The following is a 27,380-nucleotide window of genomic DNA, read 5'->3' as shown; positions in this document are numbered from 1 at the left end:
CTAGATATCCAATCACGGACCCAAATCTTTCTCTTTCTTTTCTTTTTTGTCGAACTTGTATAAGCTTCCAGCCAAAGGATAATCTTATTCAGCTCCATACGGATAGCTGTTTGATTGTCCATGGCTTTATTTGACCTGACAGAGAGCGAGAGAGCACGCTATAAAATGGCATGTGTAATGGAGTGTTTGTTTTGAGCATGCTTATTCAGGAGCATACTTAAAACTAGCATGCCTATTGCTAGCAAATGTAAACTGCTCATAAGCATGCTCGTATTGAGCATACTCAATAGCACGCTTTTTAGCATGCTAATTTAGAACATGTGTAACAGTAGCTTAAAACCATCGCACCAGGGTGTGACTTACAGTACAATCTACGTAACTTTACTCGCCGCGTACTTTTTGCCTAACTCCGGCTTAGTGTGCGCAGTTTGCGTTCATTCCGGCTCTTTGCTGTCACGAACTTTTAAAAAAGAAAGCGTTTAACGCGATATAAACTCCCTGTTAGCTGGGTAGTGGGGGGTTAAAAGTGTTTAGTACTCGGTATAATAGCTTTCAGTATTAGGTATTTCGTTTAATACTTATGGTACCTTTTACTTCGAGTTATACTGGGGCAGTCGTGCTTTTCCTGTAACGAACTTTTGAGAAAGGAAGCAACAGAAAAGAAAGTCCTTTTTGGCTAGTGGACTTTTATATATTTTAGGAAGCGCTGGTGGCCTAGCGGTAAGAGCGTGCGACTTTCAATCCGGAGGTCGCGGGTTCAAACCCCGGCTCGTGCCAATGAGTTTTTCGGAACTTATGTACGAAATATCATTTGATATTTGCCAGTCGCTGTTCGGTGAAGGAAAACATCGTGAGGAAACCGGACTAATCCCAATAGCGCCTAGTTTCCCCTCTGTGTTGGAAGGTCAGATGGCAGTCGCTTTCGTAAAAACTAGTGCCTTCGTCAAATCATGGGATTAGTTGTCAAGCGGACCCCAGGCTTCCATGAGCCGTGGCAAAATGCCGGGACAACGCCAGGAAGAAGAAGGACTTTTATATATTCGTTTAAAGATTATTTTGCTATAGGTCTATGGTTGTATTTTTTTCATGAAACTCAATTATATGCAATTAAGTCTCATTTTCGTAAATAATAAGGAAATCATGATGTTGTAATAAAGCACACATTATTTTTAGGCAGTGAGATTTTGTTAAAACTATATCAATTTCCCAAATTCCCAAATTATTCCTTTTTTTTGTTAATATTAAGTATATTTATTTATCAACAAGCAATAAATCTTTATATAAAATTACTTTGTAATAAAATTAAAAACTGAAGTAATCTAAATTGAAATACCATCTCTTTATATGTGACGTTTTCAATGAAAAGGTACCACATTGTCGGTTGTTGATAAGGTTGATTTCAAATTGAAGCTATATGGAAATAGCGCCTTATTGACAACCGACAATAAGTACCCTTTTGATTGAGAAGTGCACATATATTCTTATATTTCTTATAAGCATCTTACCATATTATTTTGGGAGAAAAACAAATTAGAAATCCCCCAAGGCATATCATCTTTCTTCCCTTCAAGTCACTTGAGAAGTTTAATCCCCTAAAAAGTATTTTATACCCGCAAAATACTTAGCCGACGTCACTTCCGTTCCGCGTCGCGACTTCCGTTTACTACCAACATAAAAAAGACAAACACGCCCAATTTATAAAGTTGGCTAAATGCTCCCGAGCGCATTCGTGGTCGTAAATCAAAGTTTAACCAAGTTCTCATTTTAGTGGGCCCTTAATCCGGGAGAGTGAAATAGGAGTCTATGGTGGATTAAGCGCCTATCAACGTGCACACTAGCGCCACTGCTAAATAATCGTGATTATTTAAATTTAACTAATGATGTTTAAAAAAACCGGGCAAGTGCGAGTCGGACTCGCGCACGAAGGGTTCCGTACCATAATGCAAAAAGAACAAAAAAAAAGCAAAAAAAAACGGTCACCCATCTAAGTACTGACCACTCCCGACGTTGCTTAACTTTGGCCAAAAATCACGTTTGTTGTATGGGAGCCCCATTTAAATCTTTATTTTATTCTGTTTTTAGTATTTGTTGTTATAGCGGTAACAGAAATACATCATCTGTGAAAATTTCAACTGTCTAGCTATCACGGTTCGTGAGATACAGCCTGGTGACAGACGGACGGACGGACGGACGGACAGCGAAGTCTTAGTAATAGGGTCCCGTTTTACCCTTTGGGTACGGAACTAAAAAGAGGCCGCTACGTACTGCATTTTGTATTTAAGTACCTTATGAATAAATACATCAGACTAGTTTTTATGTTGCTAGATTCGTCGATCTATGAACTCAAAACAAAAATGGCCGTTTTAACTTTAGACGCATAGATTGAGGAATCCAGCAACATAAAAACTAGTTGATAGGCTCTTAAGGATAATGAATTAGTTTTTAATTAAACGGTTTTATTTAATTAGTTAGTCCTTACAGGAACTAAGTACGAGCAACACTCTTAACTGTCCTTCGGTGGACCTTATGCCTTTTGTAATAAGGTTTGCGAACTGTCAGTAAACCTACATTATGGCTCCCCTACACGATGTGCCAACGCCGGCCACTCCAAGGGACGCATTTATGCGTTAGAGGGAGCAAGTGATATTGCTATCTCATTCAACCGCATGGCTGCGTTTCTTGGAGTGGCCGGCGTTGGCCCATCGTGTAGAGGAGCAATTAAATATACATCGATCCTACCGACTGCGCCATATATGTGCCTTTTTTCAACCAATAATGATAAGACGCTATTTCCACAAAGCGTCAATTTCAAATCAACTTTATCGACAACTGTTAATGCGGTACCTTTTGGTTGAAAATGGCACATATGTGGTTTATCGTTTAATATATTCGATATACATCGATAAAAACCGGGCAAGTGCGAGTCGGACTCGCGCACGATGGGTTCCGTACCATAATGGAAAAAAAAACCAAAAAAAAAAGCAAAAAAAAAAAACGGTCACCCATCCAAGTACTGACCACTCCCGACGTTGCTTAACTTTGGTCAAAAATCACGTTTGTTGTATGGGAGCCCCATTTAAATCTTTATTTTATTCTGTTTTTAGTATTTGTTGTTATAGCGGCAACAGAAATACATCATCTGTGAAAATTTCAACTGTCTAGCTATCACAGACGGACGGACGGACGGACGGACGGACGGACGGACGGACGGACGGACGGACGGACAGCGAAGTCTTAGTAATAGGGTCCCGTTTTACCCTTTGGGTACAGAACCCTAAAAACGGGTAACTACAGTATGAAAGACAAGTTGCTTTAAAAGTGATACGACCTCATTGCTTGAGTCTTAATAAAACTAAGTAGACATGTGTAAGTAATGCTCGTAATATCACAAATGAGATATCTCTCGAACTCGTAATATGCCATTACTCGTCACTCCGAGAAATCAACCATTACTTCAAACATTACGCATCACGCGAGCCGAGCGCCGAGCGCGCGACCACGCGAACGCCAACGACCGGCCGAAGCGCGCGAAATGGATTCAATTCCACTTAGGTTGACGCGCCGATATGAATGGTCAGTTAAAGTCTACTCACAGAGCGCGTAATGTGTAATGCCACTTGTGATAGTGTCATGTTTGTTCGCCATGCCATGATTGCTTTGTTATCTCACTCGCACTCGATCTCAGCGCTCGGTCGCTCTCGCTCTGCGATGCTTTCGGCTATCTTCGGAATAATTCGGATCGGTCCGCTCGGCCGATCGCCGCTGTGCGTTTAAGTAGTCGCAAATTTCACTAATATTCTTACGAATAAGATTTTCTGCATCTGCAATAGATTTAAAACTCTAATGCGTCCGCGTAGAGTTTAAAATGTTTTCTTATAAGAAGAGAAGGACGCGGCCAGTGCCGGATTTACCACTAGGCTGAGTAGGCTGAAGCCTAGGGCGGCAGATTTTAGGGAGCGGCAAATTTGGGTCAAAAAAATATTGTACGTGCCGTTCAGATAGGGTCGACCAGCATTTATTTGTAAAATTTAAATAACAAGCATTATTTGTCGATTTTACCGCCCTCTGTCAGGTCAAGACCCTTTATATTGAGACAGACAGACGGCCAGTCGGACAACAAAGTGATCCTAGTTATATGGGTTTCGTTTTTTCCTTTTGAAGTACGGAACCCTAAAAATGTAGGTACCTACTATTTTCTCGAAAAAATTTCGCGCTCGCTACGCTCGTGTTTTCATTTAAGTACCTAAATATTATTTGTGACCCATCTGACCACATTGTAAGTTTGGGATGGTTGTTGTGTCCTGGTAGTATAATGCTGGGTTCCGTTTTTTTCCTTTTGAAGTACGGAACCCTAAAAATGTACCTACCTACTATATTCTCGAAAAAATTTCGCGTTCGCTACGCTCGCGTTTTCATTTAACTAACTACATTTTTGTGACCTATCTGACCACCATCTGACTACATTGTGAGTTTGGGATCATCGTCGATTCTTGTATATTCGTGGTATTGAATCTCACTAAATTGTTCCAATCCCATGCCAAAACTCAGGATGGATAGAGAGCTCTCGATATCAGATACAAGCTTCTCATAACTTTCCAGCACCACAGAATGAGGGATATTAGCACGGCCTATGTAATACGCAACCCTACTACTGTCATCTGCAATCTGTATAGCAGTGATTATCATTGATATGCAGCATTAATAGCACAGAAGTCACAGAACCTAGTAAAACGCCAGCGGTAATGTTCACACTATTATCGGTGCAGCTTCCGCTTACTATACGGCTCATATGCGTCTACCAGACAAAAAGCGAGCGATCCATTTTTATAGCATAGTCCCTTGAGCAGACTCGATGCCAGACCCGACCGAACTCCTTAGCTATATCCAGCCTGACTGCCAATGCTTAGGAATTGGTAAATACCTCACCTTGTTTTTCAATGGCAAAAAACCCAGCCGTACCCACCATAACACAATATAACGAGGTCGCATCGTCATTGAGTGACAAAAACGGCCCATTTAAATCTGTATCTAAAATGTGACATTAGTGACGTCACCTTATATATTATGCATTTTAATATGGCTATGGTGTGTTGTACTAAAAAATTAAACGCCTCTGATAAAAAAGAAATTTAAAAAACCTAAAGCGAGGCGGATAGGGGCGGCAAAATCGGCATAGCCTACGGGCGGCAAATGTCTAAATCCGGCACTGGACGCGGCTAAATCGAGTAATTTGTTTGAGATTTTGAAGTTGACGAAAACAAAACCGTTTTTTATTATTGTTGTGAAATGTTTGGTTGACTTTCGCGGTTCGCGGCGCTAAGTACGACTTATTACTTGTTTATCCCGTAATTTAATTGTGGATTAGTGCATATGAGTGTAGAAATTTGATTTGTGTATATACTGTATATAGGCTGTTTATTTATTTATTTATTATATCCGAGACGCCATAGAATCACTAGAGTGCCGTGGATGCGCTGCGTAATTGAGGAGATAACTGTAATGTGGCCATCTCGCGCGCGCCCGCGCGCTGTTTCACGTTCGGGTCATGTTTCGAGTGATGAGTGATGTGATATCTCAGTGTACCATTACGTGTTCGGAAAAGTGATGTGATATAGCATCACTTTTCGAAGCACTGTTTCGCGCATGTCTAAAAACTAGGCATCTTTCCTAAAAGGGTTGGTAAAGATGAATCTTTTTGTAACAATTTTAAAACTTTTTTTATGCTATGTCATCGGATGAGGGTATTCTTTGCCTGACTTCTCTAGTTACTTCGGCATTGACCTACATTATGCAAATTTCTAAGTTAAAAATCTAAATGAGTAGTTAGGCATTTAGTGAGCTTGTTAGTAATATTGCTTACGTAGCACATAAAGTCGTGGTTCTAGCTTCAAGATATAAAGCATAACAAAGTTCTTCAGGACAAAGGACTTCAGGATTCATTTCATATTTCAACCATAACCATTCAAAGATTTGGAATCTTAGCCTAACAAATATACAGTCAGTCAAGTCAAAGGTATTTTAAACTTTATAACATTGTAATAGAGTCCAAGATCGCTTAACTTTTTGGCTTCCTCGTACATTGGAATAATCTCTTGGCAAACATGCAGTTTGGCGCCCAAACATGGGGCCGTTGCAATATTTGCTAAACGCATACTGTACCCCGTTTGAAGTTCGACACTTGAAGTTTAATGTGGTATATGTTGTATTATTCAGTGTAGTTAGTTGTTTAGTTGTTGGACGTTGAGATTAAAGGACGATTTATATGAGACAAGTACTTTATAGACACGTTTATTTAATGGTGCCGCGGCGGTGGGAAAAATTACGTCTTGCTCGATGTAAAGCTGTGTGTGTGCAAATATATTGTATGGACGTTTGCAAGTGTGTGTTAAGTGATGAACAAAACCTATTGTAAACTATGATCCATGTTAATCATTTTTAAATGTACCAAATATACACATACTATATATTTTTAGGTACAAGATTTTATTACAATAGCACTTGTATCAAAACTATCAAGTCTTCTAATGAGCTGTATGAATAAAATGTCTCTTATTTGAAATATTTGAATGCTATTATATTCATGCCTTGAAAGTGAATTACCAATACATAAATACTCAATTCACTTAGAGACACTAGAACCTACATCACTTATGTCACCAAATACTAGTTTCTTATCTTGACAGGTTATCTAAACCTAGAATAAGCAAACTAGTATATAATTAAAATAGGAAACTTTAATGAAGTTCATTATTAACTAGCACCGTGTAAGCCGACCTTACTTAAGTTTGATTATCAAGTACCTTTCAAGTTACTCGCACAGTGTCAAATCGCAGAGGTTAGGCCGGGAGTTCAAAGTTCTTGTTATGCCATAACTAATATGTTTATTTATGCATATGAGTTACATATAAGTTGTGCCGGATATAACTTGTAGCGTATAATGCAATATGTAGCATGACACATGTCAATGTTTCTTTGTGTTAGGAAATTGTATTGTGTGTAACATCTTGAGGTTTTCAATTGATGCAATAGTTAACACATTATCATTACGAAAGAATATAAAATATAATAATATCTGGGAGAGCTTTGCTCGGAAAATATATAAAAATTCAAAAATGCGCGGTTCCCTAGAGATAAAACCTAGCTAGATCGATTTTTCGCCCCTGAAAACCCCCCTATAGCAACTTTCATCGAAATCGTTAGATCCGTTTCCGAGATCCCCGAAATTTATATACATATCTAAATAAATTAATAAGAATTGCTCATTTAAATGTATTTGATTTAAGAACAAATTAAACTCCACGTGATGCTTAGGACTGTTTTTTAGGATTCCGTAGTCAACTAATTGTGGCTTTCCATCAGAGAAGGGTCCATATACTCAATGTGCATAAGGCACCTTTTAGGCATGGAAGGGGTTGTGCACAAATCATGCGAGGTGTTTTCGGCTACTTTTTGACCCCCCTCCCCCTTGGTGATATTTGGTGAGGTTTTTGGTTACCCCCCTCCCCCCACACAAACTCACGTGTATTTTTTGAATTTATTTCATTCACCCTAATTTTAAGATAAATAGTATTTTATATAGAAAATCTTGTTTATTTTGAAGTGCAGACTGAAGATTCAAACATTATTTTTGAAAAATTAGTTCTTTCTCAATTAGTACGACATTTTAACGTTAATAATTTGATGCATAATAAGCAGTTTGGTTTTACACGGGGTCGCTCAACAACCGATGCTGGTGTTGAGCTAATTAAGCATATTTTCGATGCCTGGGAGGAGTCACGAGATGCTTTAGGTGTCTTCTGTGATTTATCTAAGGCCTTCGACTGTGTTTGTCATGAAACATTAATCAGGAAACTTCATTATTACTGCGTTAGAGGATCGGCACTGAATTTACTTAAGTCCTACTTAAATGGTAGAATACAAAGGGTCGATGTGAATGGACAGCGATCACCTGGGTCATTGGTCTCTATGGGTGTACCACAGGGGTCAATATTGGGGCCTTTCCTGTTCCTTATCTACATAAATGACTTGCCATTCCTTGTTAAGACCCACCATGATATAGTATTGTTTGCAGACGACACCTCACTTATTTTCAAAGTCAAACGACAGCAACAAGCTTACAATGATGTAAACAATGCTATTTCAAAAGTAGTAAATTGGTTCAATGTTAATAATTTAATGTTAAATGAGAAAATAACTAAATGTATTAAGTTTGTCACTAGTAGTAACGTAAGGCATGTGCAAGCAAGTGTCATTGTGAAGGATGAGGAATTGGAATTAGTTGATAGTACAGTTTTTCTTGGTATAACTTTAGATTCTAAACTCCAGTGGGGTCCCCATATTGCTACTCTTTCGAATAGACTGAGCTCTGCAGCTTTTGCAGTGAGCAAAATCCGTCAGTTAACTGATGTGAAAACAGCTCGATTAGTATATTTTAGTTACTTCCATAGCATTATGGCATATGGTATTTTACTGTGGGGCGGTGCTTCAGAGATAAATACCATTTTTGTTCTGCAGAAGAGGGCTATTCGAGCAATATACAAAATGAACCATAGAGACTCACTTAGAGATAAATTTAAGGAAATTGACATAATGACAGTGCACTGTCAATACATTTATGAGAATATTCTGTATGTACATAAAAATATTGTAAATTTTAGGAAAAATTGTGAAATCCATAATATTAATACTAGAAATAAACATAAGTTCGCAGTGCCCTTCACTCGGCTCCATAAAATTAAAAAATCATTCATGGGTAATTGTGTAAGATTTTATAATAAACTTCCAAACCATATTACTGAATTATCTATTAATAAATTTAAGAATTATGTAAAGCGTAAACTTATTTCCAAAGCTTATTATACCACACAGAACTACATGAATGATAATACAACGTGGGATTAATTGTTATTCGAAATGATTATTTATTTATTAGGTATATTTGATTATTGATGAGGAAATGGATATTCCGATGTAATATTATCTACTTGTTTGTTACTTATGCTTTTTTTTTACATTTAGATTTTATTCTAGAAATTCTAGACTAGTATTTTTTTATACAATTTTTTTTTTAATGTTTGACGATCCTTTTGTGAAATTCTTAGTGTTAAATTTGACATGTATAATAATCCAATTTTATTATGGAATAATATTAACATCAATAAATTGCTCTGATAATTAGATTAAGATTAATTACGATTCATAAGAGCTTGTTGCTAGGCCTACATGAATAAAGTATATTTTGATTTTGATTTTTTTTTTTTTAAAGTAGAAAAAATATTGAGACAATGATTTATAATTTTTATGTATCTCATACTATATAATTGGGCTGTTCTAAACATTTATTTTGTTAAAGCTATCGTAAAACATATCTCAACTATTTGCAAGAATAATTCGTTTTATTCACCTGAAATTTCTTATCATAATTACAACTGAAATAAAATAGTCTAATCTTAATTTGGTCCCAAAGCCGTTGTCAGAAGGTCACAGCACGTTAATATTTGAACTATCTTAATAGCAACTGCCTAATTGTCTCTCGTATGTCTCCTGACTAGATATGAGCGCCGCGCCGGCGCGCCGCCGCCGCCGACGTAATTTTCGCGCCGCCGCCGCCGACGCTCCGCTATCGGCGTGGCATCGGCGTGACCTTGTTAGATACTACTACTTTCAGAATCAGATTTTATCTAGTTTAGATCTTTAACGGCGCCACTCTGAATAGCTTATAGACATTCAAAAGGTAGTTTAGGTCCATATAATTCAAAAATATCGAAGGTAAATTTAAACTTTTCTGTCTGGTAACCGCGCTACTAGTCTTAGGACAACGAAATTACAAATTTTGCCAGCTGGTTAGGTAATCCGTCATTCACCGCGAAATTAACCATTGCAAGCATGGCTGAATGTTTTTAAAATGTGTCATCATCATCATCATCATCTCAGCCATAAGACGTCCACTGCTGAACATAGGCCTCCCCCTTGGACCTCCATTCGTACCGGTTGGAAGCCACCCGCATCCAGCGTCTTCCGCCGGCTTTAACAAGGTCGTCCGTCCATCTTGTGGGTGGACGTCCTACGCTGCGCTTGCTAGTCCGTGGTCTCCACTCGAGCACTTTTCGACCCCATCGGCCATCTTCTCTGCGCGCAATGTGGCCTGCCCATTGCCACTTCAGCCTGCTAATCCGGTGGGCTATGTCGGTGACTTTAGTTCGTCTACGGATCTCCTCATTTCTGATTCGATCACGCAGAGAAACTCCGAGCATAGCCCTCTCCATAGCTCGTTGAGCGACTTTGAATTTTGAGATGAGGCCGATAGTGAAAGATCACGTTTCGGAGCCGTAAGTCATCACTGGTAACACACATTGATTAAAGACTTTCGTCTTGAGGCACTGAGGTATGTCGGACGAAAAGACATTACGTAGTTTCCCGAACGCTGCCCAACCGAGTTGGATTCGGCGGTTGACCTCCTTCTCGAAGTTGGACCTACCTAATTGGACTACTTGTCCTAGGTAGATGTAAGAGTCAACAACTTCGAGTACCGAGTTCCCAACAGAGACTGGGATGGGCACAACATTGGCATTTGACATAAGTTTCGTCTTGTCCATGTTCATTTTCAAGCCCACCCGTTGTGAAACTCGGTTGAGGTCATCGAGCATCATGCTGAGTTCCTCCATCGACTTTGCCATGACTACGATATCGTCGGCAAACCGAAGGTGAGTGATGTATTCGCCGTTGATGTTGATGCCAAGTCCTTGCCATTCCAGGAGCTTGAAGGTGTCTTCCATTACGGCAGTAAACAGTTTCGGAGAGATAACGTCTCCCTGCCGTACGCCTCTTTGCAATGGAATCGCCTTCGTGCTCTGCTCCTGTACTCGGACCGACATGGTGGCGTTACTATACAAATACTTCAACACTTCAATGTACCGATAGTCAATATGGCATCGCTAAAGATACTCAAGCACCGCCCATGTTTCCACCGAATCGAAGGCTTTCTCATAGTACACAAACGCTAGGCATAATGGTAAGTTATACTCTTCGGTCTTCTGTATAACTTGCCGCAGCGTATGGATGTGGTCTATGGTACTATAGCCTTTTCGAAACCCGGCTTGTTCGGGAGGCTGGAAGTCATCAAGTCTGTGTTCGAGACGGTTCGTGATGACCCTTGAAAACAGCTTATAGACATGGCTCAGAAGCGTGATGGGTCTGTAGTTCTTCAATAGGCTGTTATCACCTTTTTTGAAAAACAGCACCACCTCGCCTCTATTCCATGTTTCAGGCGTTTTGCCCTCGGACAAGACAGAATTAAAGAGCTTCTGGAGGACTTTAAGTACCGGTGTTCCACCCGCTCTCAGAAGCTCTGAAGTGATTCCGTCTTTGCCCGGCGCCTTGTTGTTCTTAAGCTGCTTCAGGGCCATCCTAATCTCGTACAGACTGATGTCCGGGATATCTTCGGTATAATGTCGGGACAGCTTGGCTCTTGGATCTCCTACCAAGCTGTCAACGGGCTTTGCGATCGAAGTGTATAACTGTCCATAGAACCTCTCGATCTCGCCTAAAACCTCCGCTTTGCTCGACGCTATGCTGCCATCTTCCCGTTTCAGCTTCGTCAGCTGGCTTTGCCCAATAGACTTGTCCTTTGCGAACACCTTGGAGCCTTGGTTTCGCTCAATAGTCTCTTTTATACGGTTAGTAGTAAAGAGACGCAGATCATGTCGCAAGGACTTAGATATACGTCTATTGAGTTGCCTATATGACTTCGCGTCATCGGGAGACTGCAACTGTAGCGAGCGTCGTTCAGCCATGAGGTTTAAAGTTTGCTCGGTCAATTTCTGAGGTCTATCTTTACGGCGGGGTCTAAAAAACTTAGACCCTACTGTGTGAACAGTTTCCACTAGCCCGTCGTTGATTTCGTCCACTGAAGCCAAGTTCTCTAGGCAAGCAAAGCGGTTAGAGAGCTCGAGTTGAAAGCTTTCGGGGTTTTGAACATGGGCTCGAGTAGGTCGGAGCGTAGACTTCATCAGGCTGGACCTTTCAAGTTTAATATTGATATTCAGTGAGCCTCTTACGATTCGGTGATCACTACCGGTCTTTACCCTGTTGATCACAGAGACATCGCTGAATATCCGTTTCTTGTCGGTCATGATGAAGTCTATCTCGTTTCTCATGGAACCGTCAGGACTCATCCAGGTCCATTTCCTGTGAGGCGGCTTCTGGAAGAAAGAGTTCATCACGAAGAGTTCCTCTCTCTCCAGAAAGTCGGCCAGCCTCTGACCCCTAGGGTTCCGTTGCCCATACCCAAATTGCCCCACTCTCAACTCATCACCGCTTCTCGTGCCCAACTTTGCGTTGAAGTCCCCCAAGTTTAAAATGTGTAAAAAGGGGTTAATTTCAGATATTAAGCGTTTTCACGTCCAAAGGGCGTCGGAAACATAAAGGGCTCTCATTTAAACTTGGCCATTGTTCATATTTCAAACTTTGCTCTCTCGAAGCTCAATCTTTGGCCTTGCATCGCTCGCATGGAAGTATGCCGTTATCTGAACTGAACCACCAAGTTTTCGGCCCTGTTTGGAGCTCAACTTTCGGCCTCGCATTTAAAATGTTTGGTCATTGGTTTTTGTCCGATCTTAGCTCCACTGCAGCACGGCCTTTGGCCTCGCACGAATGCGCCTGCATCTCCAAGTGTTTAACATTATGGCCTCGGTCTTTATCGGCCTTCGGACTTGCTTACACTGGACCACTAGTTTACTTCTAAGCTCTGCTCTTTTGCAGCTTGGTCTTCGGCCTTGCACAGAAGCGCACCGCAATCGGCGCTCCAGGCATTCGGCCGTCAGCCAAGCTCACAATTGGCGTTCGATTCTAAGCTGTATGCTTAATACCAGCAGCTCAGTCTCTGGCCTTGCATGCTCACATGGGAAGGCGTCGGAATGAGGTCTTCGGTGTTAGGTGGAGCTCGGCCTCGAGCCTCACCTTATGACATAAATCGGTTTTGAAGAGTTGATTTTGGTTAACGACAAAGCTTGATTTTCGTCACTTCGGCTCTTTAGAATATCGACAAGACGTTTCCTGATGATCCAGTCAATCCGCTACTTTTTAGTTACCTCAAAAGATAAGGGCCTCGCAAAGGTCTTCCGGCCAGGGCCTCACCAAGATTAAAACCGGCTCTGATGCAGCGCGATACCGTTTATGCGAGTGTTTATACTATATAAAACTATTTTCGTACGTTTATTCAATAAATTATCCTTGAAATTGAAAAATTCACTTGTTCTATAACTTTTTTACAGCAAAAACATATTTTTTCGGTAAAATTTCGATGTGAATTATTTTTTCATTAATCAAAGGTGTTTCAAGGCCACGCCGCCGATTCGCCGCCGCCGCCGACCGATTTTGACCGGCGCGCCGCCGCCGGCTAAATGCCAATCGGCGCTCATATCTACTCCTGACTGACAAAGGGACCAAGGAATACTCAGTGACGCCCTAATAATGGGCCAAGAAGGAGGCTTCAAGCACGTGCTAGTTGGGATGCTGTGTGTACCAGTTAAAAAAGTGGTACGTGTACCAATTTAAAAAACAAATTGACATACCATTGCATGACAAGTAGGTATTTTGTGCGTGCGAAAATGATGTTGGCGAAGTATTTTTTAATTTGCTATTAATTAACAGTTGCGTCTTATCTTTCCTATTCTATCTACGTATCCTATCATTACCATCTATATCTATTATCTTGCTTAACAATCGTGTATGAATTTACATATATTATCCATACTACATTTAGCGACATACTTCTACATACTTGGTTTATCAGAAGAAATCCGGGAAATAAAGCTGATTAATTTTGAATTTGTTATATAATTTAGTAAACGATAACCAAACAATCGATTTATGAAGGTGCAGGTGTCATTTTAAACGTCAAACTTCTATGAAACTATGACGTATAAATAACACTGGCTCTGCGTGTGCTGTCAAAATCTCTGCAGAATGCACCAAGAATGGTGTAACTATAATAATAAGCCCTTAGCGGAGCCGGAATTTCGATTTCGACATATCTAATCCATATCGTTTCTAGATCTATTAATTGACGTATCTTAAAGTTCGAATCGGGTACCTAGTCAATTTATAACAGCTGCTTTTGAAGGCGTGTAATAAAGTATTGTTATGTACCATAATGCTTGTACCATAATTTCGGTACACGTCGCCCCACTAGCGCGTGTCACTGACGTTTCCATTAAAGACGTCGCATTATCCGGCCCTTTGTGCGATAGATGGCGCTGGATTCAATACTCTTTTCATTACCGTCCGCTTTGTCACGCGGGTAATGAGATTTGAATAGGTTAAGCGTAATCGTTGGGTAGCGCGATTGTTTTTTTGGAAGAATCTATTTTGGGATTCGTTATGTGAAATAGATGTCATATACGAAAGAAAAGACCGCATATATTGTAGCTTTTGTACTTACTTAAGATAAAGAAACCTAAATATTTAATATTTTCGGTCTTAATTCAGATACCTACTTTTAATTTAATCAATTTAAATTCTAGATATTAGAAACTTATTGATAATTCTTTGTACATAAGTATGTAACATTTAAATATATTTATTTATTTAAACAATGACGTGCAATTTGTTATTCTAAAAAAATATTACATTTAAATATATTTCAATTACAATTTATTCAACATATATATTAATATAGTAAGAAAACTATTAATAAAACCAAACACAAATACTTTTATATTGTAATTCTTACAGGCAGTCAAATAAAATGTGTTCATTGAAAGAAAAAAGAAGTGATTACATACATATACATGCAAATACTAAAGTAAAAGTTTTTATATGAAATAAAATAAACTTTTGATTCAATGTGGATGATTTATGACCCTTTGGTGTAGTACAATCTAAATAACGCAATGCATTCTTGAGAACATTTTCACTTCATGGATTTCTAAAGCCCAACCACAAATTATGTGAATCGAATTTGGTATATTATTATTGCGATGAATTCCTATTTCACCTCTCACTTTCACTTTAGCCATTGACATATTTTTAAGGTATATACTATTGTCGATATCTAATAGTATACAAATTATTCAAGCTGACTGGTCGTCCTTTTTTGAAAAGTTTTTATAGGTACTCATCACTGTGTATAATAAATAAGTTCCTTAGGATTAGGACAGTTAGTCGCGTGTGTTTAAAGATATTTTAGCGTAATCATTGCGACGACCAAGAAATAGTACATTTCGATGCTAGTGCGGAAGGTATGTCATTACTTCACGAGTACCGAGATATCTTGCCACGAGCCGCAGGCGAGTGGCAAGACTCGGGACGAGTGAAGAATGACATTTCCGCACGTGTATCGAACGACGTTTTTTAATACAGTTGCGAAAAAATAAGAAAAACATTGTTAATCGTACACTAAACAAAAGTGGTAACAGTGACAGCTCGGTTAGACGTCGTCTTTAAGTATATTATATCTATGGGCGTTTGGCAGCTATTCCGTTCCATTCAGTCAACTTATTAAGAACGGAATTTTTAATATTGAATATTAAAAAATAAACGTGTTATAATGATGAAGAGGTAAGTAATTAAATATGAAATATGTAATATTTTTCGTATTCTTACATTAACGGTAGGTTTTTATGCTGATTACGACGTTTAAAGGAAACTAATATTAACACTCATCAATAAGTAGTCGTGAATTGGAACAAGTATAAATTTAAAAAAATTGGAAAAGTAAAAAGCACTAGTTCGAGATAACCAACTTTCCGCACGCTAAACAGCTACGTAAAGTAGCACTTTTTGAGCAACTGTATTAAAAAAGTTTTTACACGTGTGACCCAAACAAAAATTTTTACACGTGTATACGTGTAATTTTTACATATTATTTACATTGTTAGTTGAATTGGATTAGACTTCTTTCGTAACTAGTTGTAAGTGCCAGGTAAATTAAATAAAAAAGTACGCCTTTTATTGTTACGAGAAAAGAGGAGTGGCCCATATAATGCAATCATTGCGGCGCTTGTTCTTCACATCGCCCAGAGAGTTACTGACTCCCTAAAAATGTGAAATCCAAAGAGACTAGAGTACGCGTAATGTCTTTAACGCTTTACCAACCTCCTAAGATAATACACACTACAATGCAATACAACACAAATTCTCTTTATTGCACAAACTTAGAATAAATATACATGAAGTGACAGACCTACGAATATTAACTCACATTATAGACGGGTCTAACGCGAATTATATTCAATTACCTTGATTTACCGACGTTTCGGCACAGGTTTCACTGGTCGTGGTCGCGGCTGACTGATGTCCCAGCAAAATGTCAAAACAGAGATTTGTGCATCTACGAGTACCCGACGAAAAGTGTATGAAGTGAGTTAATATGTGTTCAAAACGCGAAAGTTTAAAATATTATATTAGACCTACGAATATTACTTAAACGGACTAAATTTTAACGGATTTCTAGGTCCTATTTGCGGAGGTTGTAGGTCATATTTGTACCGGCGCTGGTCTGAGGCGATATGTTTGGTAGGATGGGAATGAAACCCGAGAGGACACAATAGCAATTGTGTTTTTAATGAGAACATGCCGGATGCGATGGAAGATTATGTGTTTGGGACACGTTTGGAACGAAAATTCTTTGAACTTAGTCGCACGTTTAGGGGGAGGGAGGGGGTCAAGAAAATGTGACATATTGTGACATCGGGGAGGGGGGAGACACAAACTTTGTGACGTCACTTTAACTTCATCAGTAACCGAAAATTCATTTGAATTATTTTATTCGCTGTACATTTAAATAACAAGTTTTTAAAACGATAATCGTTTTTATTCGATTAATTTTCTTTGCTAAGCAGTTTTGGGTTATTAAATAACTAATATTTATATCGTCAAAAATATTTTGATAAAATATTAATAATACTTAGGTACTTAATTCGATTTGGCGATTTCGTAGAAAAAATGTGACGTCACACTAGGGGGGGAGGGGTTTGTCAAATGTGACCAAGTGTGACAAGGAGGGGTGAGGGGTCAAAAAACCTAGAAATTCGTGTGACGTAATTAATGGATGACCCCTTAGGTTGTTTGACCTAGACATGGCAGAGCTTATCTCGGTAACAACAAGAAAAATATTTCCATTAACTTTAAATAGCCTGAGAACCTGACTACGCAATATTGGTGTTAGTATTTAAATACATACTTACCTATTTGTTTGGCAAATTGTGATTTTGTTACTTGGCATTGGTTATAAGGAGCTGTCTTTTTTAAAAGAACCAGTACCTATCGCTTAGATTTTGTTATCAAAGTTCAGAAACTTGAAACGTTTGTTAGTAATGTTAAAAAAAATGTACTGAAATTATTAGTTTCTAACAAGCACTCAAGAAGAATGACTCAAGCTCATCAGGGTACCGCATTAGTACTTCAAATCTAAATAGAGCAAATATCTGAAAAAGAGCAAAAAAATTTGCACCTAGGTGTGCAAAATTTGCGCAAACTCGGATTACACACATTTAAGACCAAATTAAGGTATTAAAACGATTTCCAGGTAGCTTTTTTGTTTTGATTGGCCTAAATTTTAGGCCCTAAAACATTTAAAAAACCCCACAACATTTAACTTTATCCCAAACAAGATATATACAGTGGTATTACTAAAAGAAATTAATAATTAGCTTAAATCTAAAATAGGCCCTTGAGGCATTGTACCAAGGATGCTGGCGGCATTTCCTCGCTGTATCGCAATGCTGATACGAAGCCACTTTGTCCCTATCTTTAAAATCGCTGTAAATGTAATATGTGTATGTAGGTATGTATGTAAATGTAATGTATGTATGTAGGTATAATCGGGATTCCATACACATTGACGGTCGCGGACTCTTGGACGGACGGGTTCATTTACATAAATAACAGAATTATGTTGCCATTGACCTTGGAGTTTCAAGGACGTTTTTTTTGTACATCGAATGCCATACAATCTTTAATCAACACTTTTTTTCAAAAAGTATTTCTCAAAACAGTTTAAAATGTTGTCATTTGATCTTCATGAGCAGCACTTCGTGCTTTCTCCAGGATTTTATCAACACGCTAAATATTAGCTTCTTACCTTTAACAGAAGTGTAAAAAAAAATTATAAGTAATATACTTACGTATTACACCTGTAATATATTTTATACTTACGAGTATACCCGACACTTTTCTATAAGAATGCCTCATTAAATCAACTGTGATCTGTGTGTGTGTGTGAACTGTGATATAGGTACCAAATTACAAATTAAATGTTGATATATTTTTCCTCTTTTATTGTTGACATCTGCATATACCTAGGTACAATTTATGAATAACAAATTATATTTAAATCGGCCAAGTCGTCTTCGTTAAATCAGGAAACATACATAAAAAACAAAAATCGAGGACCTCCTTCCGCGAAATCTTAGTCGAAAAATAAGAGAATTACATGCCGTTGACCGTGAACTTTGAAGGGCGTTTTGTAGGGCGTCAACATTGTTAAAATTACAAAAATTTCCTCCTTCTTACGTCGTATTGAGGATAGGGAATGCAAATCGGTTATTTTCGGTTATTTTTTGTATGGAAATAATCGGTTATTAACCGAAACCGCGGTTATTTCCATACAAAAAATACCCAATTTGCATTCCCTACTTGAGGACAAAATTGAGAGTCGTGACCTCCCTTTTGAATCACTTTCTCTCTGATCTCTCTCCATCTGTTTCTGTCCTTGGCGGTGTGACGAGCCAGGAACTGTGGAGTCAAGAGCGGTGCGGATCTGTCACCAACGTATTGGACTGCGTCCACGTCCAGGCCTTTTCCTATCTATTTTCCTGGTCACAAAAAGCTTTTCGAGGTTGCTATCATCTTTCCTTGCTATAAACAGAAATATGGTGGGTAAGATCTTGTTGATCAGTGATGAGGATCAATACATTTCGAGTTTGATTCAATATCTTTGCTAACTTTTGACAAAGCTATAATCCCAAAACCTTCCTGGCAACGGGAATGCAGTTATTCTTTATTAGACATTTGATTTGAGCAGTTTAGGGTTGTTAGTTTTAATTTATTATTCATAGTTATTTAGTCATATTTAGTTCATAAGTTTATTGGGAACATCAATAGTATAACCCTTTAGTCCGTAGCGGCAACATATTTGCCATCATACTTAAATCAAAAACGCATCTCCAATATAAGAATTACGGTTAAAAATCGAATGACTAGAAAGGAATGTCAAATGGTTAAAGGGATAAACGCTAAAAAGAAAATGTAGGTATTGTCTTTTTACTACATCTACAACAATATCCTTAAAAGTACCTTCTTCGTGTGCATGCTATGCAATGAAATGAAATTCTAATCGAAGTAATAACCATGGAATGCAGTTTATATTTTTGTTTACCACTCACCAAATTTTCCCACCTTTAGAACATGAAAACATCGATATATTAATTTAATGTTTAATTAAACCGGTGCCAGGCGGTGCCATGCGCCCGCGCATGCGGTCTCGCTCGCGCATCGCCCCGCCTCGCTCGCACACGCACTTGACCTTGCAGAGCCTTCGTTACGATTACCAATTTATGGCAGTTTTTTTGTTGTTTGTTGGACTTTTGCTTACATGTGACGTCCCACGGGTATAGGTACCTTATGGCGGTTGGCGCTTACGATGCGTAGCAGCGTATTTATATTGGAGCGTCATGAATAACACGGTAAGCGCCAGCCGCCATAAGGTACCTTTACGTGGAAAGTCACATATTTAGATTTGAGACTTGAGTTACAGTATTTTCTGCAATATGCAGCCGGTGTTTATCGCTGTGACGTTTACAGGTAAAAGGTACCACTCTTTCGTTTCTAAACGTTGGAAACTAAAGGCTCTTAACGTTTAAAAAGGTTACGGAACTTGTTTATTTGTTGATTTTGTCTTATGTTCTAAATTCTTGATAAGTTCATACGTCATACGTATCATGAGGATACCTACTTAATAAATTTATTTATACCGTATACATAATCTAATATATTTAAACAAGCAATTTTTGTTTATTTATTTATAGGTATATTTATTTACATATATGTTTCGGGGATCTCAGAAACGGCTCTAACAATTTCGATGAAATTTGCTATATGGGAGTTTTCGGAGGCGATAAATCGATCTAGCTAGGTCTTATGTCTGGGAAGACGCGCATTTTTTAGTTATTATATGCTGTCCGAGCAAAACTCGGTCTCCGAGATATTTATTATAATATGTGAAGAACAGTTTTTTTTCTATTTCCTATTTTAATAAATAATGTCTTTTTCTTTCAGGTAAGATGTTTTGTTACGAAAACTGCTACGCATCAAAGCAGAATCAGTTATTCTAATAAATTATGTAAGTACCTAGGAAGTACCTAAGATACCTATACATATATTTATATAACTCATGCGGTGTTGTTTGCCTGGAAATGGGGCGCTATGCCTTATTTTAAAACTTTAAAATATATGACGTCCCACGGCAAAAGGTACCTTATGGCGGTTGGCGCTTACGCTATTATTAACGCCGCTCCAATATTATTGCGGCACTATGCGACGTAAGCGCCAGCCGCCACAAGGTACCTTTTGCCGTGGAACGTCACATATTAAATGAAAAATGAATAACGGACCTTACCAAAGATAATTAATTCTACGTACACCACTGGTAGAGAGTGAAATGTATGTATGTACATACTTACGTAGTATGTATGTCACTTTATTTCACATAAACAGTTTTACATAAAACGGACAAAATAAAAGAAAAATAAAAATGCACAAAGGCGAACTTATCCCTAAAAGGGATCTCTTTCAGCTAACCTTTACAAAAAAAAATACACTTATAACTTGGAAAAGCTGATGGGAATGCCTTGTTTAACATAAAAAGGCGCATAAAAGTAAGATTGTCCAATTATTGTCATAATTTTCATTACCATTTCTTTCGCGTTGGCGGATGAAAAGACATTTATACGATACGATTTGAGAACGGGATCGTGACGACTTTTATTTATTTACGGAATCGTTCTCTGTGAAATACTTTACTAAAAAAATACATCCTTGCAAATTGCTAACAATATTTCCTTAAGGAAAATGCTTACAGATAAATAGTTCTACTACCATCTAGGATCTGCTACGAGTATAAATTTTTAATCGCACCAAGATAAGCAAAGATAATATACCATCGGGATAGACACTTAAGTATCCTTACCACGAGTTTGACACTGACATATTCGTTAGAGACTGCGTAAACTAACTCACAATGCATCTCCCTCGTATTGACATTGGCGTAAGCGAGATGTAGTTTAAGTTTGTTTTGCACCATCCCACTAACCCGAGGTTAAGCGGTTAAGCCGTTAACCCAGTGTCAAATTGTACTAGTAACCAAGTTAACTCCATGTTTAACCAATTAACCCCGGGTCAGATGAATGGTGCAGGTGGACCCTAGTATTTTTTCCGCATAGTGTAAAAGCACTCACTTTTTCAAGTAATTTCCTCGGCGTGTGCGAATAACAATTCGCTATTCGCCTCCCGAGACGAATTAGCTCTGTTCCACCCTATTTGCATATATTAACGCGCAATTATCTTTAATACGTCTGGGTGTTGGTTTTGTATTGGTATATTGATGTTAACATACGGTTAGCAGTAAAAGTAAGTATGCGGCATGTGATTCAAAATTATACATACATATAATCACGCCTATTTCAAGGAGTGGTAGGCAGAGACCTCGGATTTCCACTTGCTACGATCCTGACATACTTCTTTCGCTTCCTTCACTTTCATAACATTCCTCATACACGCTCGGTTTAGGGTGCTCTTGACCTGGCCTTTCTTCAGTATTTCCCCGATCTGATCAGAGAAAGTCCGCCGAGGTCTACCCCTTCCAACTCCCACTTCTACTTCTTCCTTACACACTTATACACTCTCTTTGCTAGCCTTCTTTCACTCATTCTTTCCACGTGTCCAAACCATGTCATACCTTTTATTCAAAATTATATGTACAGTAATGTACATGCTCGATTTTCTTACTGAAGTCGTATCATCATTTCATTTCTATCTTCACCACTTAGATGGTTGGCAATCCTCAACTGTGAAATTAGTCGCCCACGGTAATTCCGAATTTATGCGCTCTCTCATCACGTCAAACAATCACCAGACTGGCTAGCATTTTTTCTTCCTATATAATGAAGTAGTCATCGCACATTGCCCGTAGAACCGATGGCCATTAGGGCGGAAAGGTTCTTGAGGGCGACCATGTACCGGAAGGCGCAGCGTGGGTAGACCCCCAACAAAGACTGATGACATGGTAAAGGTCGCCGGAATCCGCTGGATGCGGGTGGCGCAAGACCGGTCATTGTGGCACTCAGTGTTGCCAACTTGGCATAAATGATGCCAGATCTGGCATATTTTCACTCGCTTTGGCACCAAAATTTTCCATTTAGCATCTGGCTTATTTTTTTAGCACAATTTAGTCTAAGCCAAGTTTGCACCAACTTGGCAGCAACAATATGCGACATCGCCTTATGTGGTTCATATTTTCATATGAATTTTGATTTTAGTGGACGGATGGACGTCGACGGACTATATAAAGTTGGTCATGCAGATCATGTCAGTAGAAGAACGCGGCAAATTTGAAAAATGTATGTGTTTTAAGTGTCTAATTTCAAGTAATATTTTAGCATTTTTTTAGCATAGGTTTTTCAAAAAACTTTGGCATAATTTTGGCCTAATCTAGACAGTAGTCTAGTATTTTTTCAAAATCAGAGTTGGCAACACTGGTGGCACTCTTTGGGGGAGGCCTATGTCCAGCAGAGGACGTCCTCTGGTTGATATGTTGACGATTGATGACTCATGCGTCCGAGTCCATCTTCTAAGAATGAGGAGGTATTGAAATGCCCCTGTCATACAATGAGTTGGGCTAGTCATAGCGGAAGCGTAACCGATGACCAGCAATTGGATTGATTGGACTTCCTGCGGGGGGCTAACTTAATGTGGAAACACTCGGATATTATCTATCTCATAGTGGTCAAGAATTTGATTTCTGTATTTACTTTGTCACAGTAACAATATATGACAATCGCTAAGATCTCATTACTCATTATTGTCACTGTAATAAGAATTCCAGTTAACTTGAAAATGGCAAAGTCGTTTCAAGATTTTTTTTATTGATAGCTGATTATGCAGTGAACTTAAGTGGAAGTTTGCAGCTAGTGAAGATTTTTTCTTAAGGCCCTTCTCTCACGAGACTATTCAAATGCTACGCGACTGAGATGTATACTTGTATGCTACTCGTTTCCGCACACGGTGCTACGCAAATGAGACTATTTTGTGTCATTTGCGGAACAACATTGGTGCGACGATGTCTAGTGATGAAATAAATATGGCGGGTACTCACAAGCGACGCGTAGGATACGCGTACGAAACACAAATCGCTTGAGGGTAATGAGGGTAGCCTCGTGAGAGAAGGGCCTAAATGCTAACAAAATGCTATTTGTTTACATTATCTGTCTATTGAACACACGGCTCTGTCTTTATTATGAATTACGAATTCATACCACAAGAATGTATAAAATAAAACCAGATTTCAGTAAGACATCTCACGTGCAGTTTATTTACTATGATTCTAAGAAACCCTCAAGAGTCTCGTTTGCATGGATCCGGACAAAACAAATATTTGACGAGGCCAGAACCACATTACGCGATTGTCAACATGTACGGAACCGTTTTTAAGGAAATGTATGTTGACCGTACTTGTTCAAGATGTTGTGGAGAGGCCAATTCGTAGGAGCTACATTATTTACGATTTTCGTAGGACCGAAAATGTACATACTGACATACACTAGGAATCCTCTCGAAGGAGCTTAGAGCAATTATTTCGTGAAACCGAAAAGGTGAGCGAGTCCCGTGCTTTGATTGGTCCGTTCAAAGACACTTGGGCGTCACACAAAGACACTTGATCGAAAATGGAGTAAAACTACCGTATATTTGTGGCAGAGGGGGTAGCGCTACTATGCTAGGAGTATGTCTGGAGGATTCCTAAGGTCGCCTCCATAAACTCGCGAACTAAATTGACATGAGTTTGACAAATAAAATGATACCAGGAATAGCAAAGAAAAAATAGTCACAGGTATATGTCGATAAAATGATATCGATAAGTAAAATATTGCACTTACTACCCATGTCATAATTATAAAGGGGTCACAAACGATTTCGATTAATATGAATGTGACGAGAAAAGTGGTTAATTCGATTGTAAGATTGTGTAGTTACCAATCAAATCAGGAGGTGCGGATGAGAAACTGACAAATATCAGTGTCATGTTAGTGTGCAACAACTTGCCGTTCTTTATTTCAAGAGCTCGGTTGTCGCCATAAATCTAAAATTGGTGATTTAATTTTATACATGTGGTAGATGAGATTGATCCATAATTATTTATACTTGGTCACGCAGATCTTGTCAGTGGAAAAAGGCGGCAAATTTAAAAAATGAAGGTGCGATGGGATATCGTCTCAAAGAAAATTTGAATTTCGCGCCTTTGTCTACTGACAAGATTTGCTTGACCATCTATAAATCTTGACCTAATTGTCAACTTAAACGTCCAGTTTAGGGACTGGTCTTCACAATCGAAGCCATAGGGATACCGAGGCGATTTAATTTTTGCGTCCACACCACTCGAATTAAATGAGAAATTAATGACATTATACGAAATATTTCCCCGTCTGAGCCGACCTTTTTTGTATTTTGAGCCAAAATCCCTTTTTCTATGTTATCACCTACAACTTAATTGTTACTCTAGCTGTAAGTTTTCCTAACAAATAAAACAAAATAAATATAATAAAATATTTATTTAATTACAATATGTTTATTCAATATCCTTGTCTCTATTAGGTACTATAAAATTGCACAATTTTGGAAATACCGACATTCTCTAATTCAAACTTTTTTGAAAATATCGATATGAACAGCACTGGCCAAACTGTGGTATCATTTGTGCACATTGACCTGTCAATTTAGTTCGCGAGTTTCTGGAGGCAACTGTAGTCTATCTACTGATTACCTATGAAATGCAAGTTGTCACCTTCTAAAGTGATGGAATGAGTTTTTATGACGTCACAAAGTCGGTCCAGAAGGCTACAAATTACATTCGAATTCTGCTTTGAACTTCAAAATGACGAAGTAGTCTTGAGAATATTCTTTAGAATTCATAATGTTTATTCAAAAATCAAATTTCACGAGAATCGGTTGAAAAATGCGACATGTTGACGAGAACATACGAAAGAATCTTTGCCCAAGCTGAGGGCCTCTCTGTCGCACTTTAAATTCGTACGTAAGTGTGACACGGAGGCAACACGTCGAACGTGGTTCGCGGTAGAAACGTTCTGAAACGTACGCTTTCGTTCGATCAATAAAACTAAGTATTCCTTTAGGTTTCGCGTAGGGCTTAAATAGTACATTATTGTCGAGGCTCGGAAGTAGCTACTTGCAGGCTGAGGATTCGTTTTAAACGGACGACCTTGGGAGTCCGTTTAATTGAATCCGAAGCCAGCAAGTAGCCTTCCAGCCGAGTCATATATAGTGCTTTTCTCAAAAATGGTGCAAGAAACATAAATATCATAGAAACATTTTACAAAAGCAAAGTTCTTACGTATATATTTTCACAGAGAAAAGCCCTTGCCGCCTTTTTATTTTTTTAATAAAAAAATAGAAGTGTATTTTTCTGCCGAAAATACGCCAACCTATTTGAGACAACTAAATAGTCGCGGTACTAATCATCTGTTTGGCTGTTTAATGGGCCTGTGCCTTCATTTGATATGGCCATTTGAACTTTTAAAAAGTTTGGAACTCGACAAATAATGGAATTTGTATGCAACATTGCAGTCCCAAAATCGAGACTGCAATGTTTTTAACTTTTTAAATTTTGACTAACCATAAACTCCGCGCTTCGCGACCTATTTTTCAGACGGCATAGTCGACTTTGCCGTCCATTTTTGAGAAAAAACACTTTCCTGGTCCGAATTCCCCACAGCCAATAGAGGTCACATAAATAAAACTAAGCCCGGAAGCGATAACTTCTCGACGTGCGGCAATTTATATAAACGTCTGCGTCTACGCATTTACGGGCCGTTTTAATTTTGAGCTGTCTCTGTGATAGATTTATAAGGCCCGGCGCGTATTGGCGGTTCATTAAGTTATTTATATTAACGGGCCGATTCTAACTTTAAGATAAGTCAATTAATAGATCTGGAAACGATATGGATCAGATATGTCAGTGTCAAACAAGTGTCAAAATTGACGTTTCTTCAAACAAAAACGTCATACGATATAGATTAGATATTTCAGTGTCAAAACTGGCATTTTTCTTTGAAGAAACGTCACTTTTGACACTGACACATCTAGTCCATATCGTATCTTGTCGTAATATTTGACTTATCTTAAAGTTCGAATAGGGCAGTTACTCGCTCGATATATCTAAAGAGGACTGCACGAGCAATATTTTCAGGTTGCCATATAAAAACCTTTCGAATTCAGAGACCATCGGTTCTAAAAGCGATGTCTAATAAGAAGTTTCTGAGCTGTGTTGACGACTTTTAGGATCTTATTTCCAATTTAATCTAATATCTTAAGCATACCCTTTCACCCTTTTTTGTCGCAGTCGGTTAAAACACAATATTCGTCGTTAGAAGGGAGGATAATGTAATTTGTTAGAATTCAAAGAGGCCCATTCAATGGGTTCCGGGGCTTTTACGGGCCTGAGAATCATTTTTGGGGTTCCTTGGTCACTTTAAGAATACGTATTTGCCCGTGTGGAAGTTTTATGTTTAACTTTTTTTAATTTATTAACCCCAGTAGATATTACTGCCCTACATGGCGAAAAGTTAACAAAAATCTGGAAAAGTTGTCGAAAATTTCTAGAAAGTTTGACAAGACCTAAAGGAAATTTTACATTTTGGAAATGGAAAATGTCGTTACCGATATCCGATACACAAATCTGAGATGTATTTTTTTATAATTTAAGTACCTATACGTTTGCATGCTAAATTAATTATTGACGATCATAATGTAAATTCATATAAGTATATTAATTAGCGTAAGAATAATTTATACTGTAATTTATCATTAAGAAATAAATAAACTAAACTATTTTACTTATAAAGGACAGAAAAATGTTAGATATTATAATTTGTATGTTATTTTAATTTAAGGAAAAATACAAGGGAACCCTCAAAATAATATTTCGTCAATCAACTGATTTTGTTACGTACCTACTGGAAACAGCATTACACAACACAATTTCTTACAAAATCAAAGGTTATCAATTTCATTTAACTTTTCTTTATTTAACTGCCTATAAGTGTCAACACTCCATTGTTTTATTGGTTTATTTCAAAACGCATTTATAGCTC

At 38.3% G+C, this 27,380-nt stretch overlaps 1 protein-coding gene and 1 long non-coding RNA gene across 3 annotated transcripts in view; one reads left to right on the top strand and one right to left on the bottom strand.

The window, feature by feature from the left end:
* Nucleotides 1-27,380, top strand: part of LOC134668741 (low-density lipoprotein receptor-related protein 2) — a 440,880-nt gene that overhangs the window by 134,505 nt on the left and 278,995 nt on the right. The gene's annotated exons all lie outside the window — the stretch shown is intronic.
* On the bottom strand, nt 1,340-2,885 carry LOC134668492 (uncharacterized). Its single transcript, XR_010098784.1, has 2 exons — nt 2,845-2,885; nt 1,340-1,453 (listed from the first exon to the last, which is right to left on the bottom strand). It is a non-coding gene; the product is annotated as an uncharacterized LOC134668492 (long non-coding RNA).

Source organism: Cydia fagiglandana, chromosome 11, assembly GCF_963556715.1.
Source record: "Cydia fagiglandana chromosome 11, ilCydFagi1.1, whole genome shotgun sequence".
NCBI classification, from domain to species: domain Eukaryota; kingdom Metazoa; phylum Arthropoda; class Insecta; order Lepidoptera; family Tortricidae; genus Cydia; species Cydia fagiglandana.
Note: the sequence above shows the minus strand (reverse complement) of the source record. Positions and strands in the feature narration are given on the sequence as shown.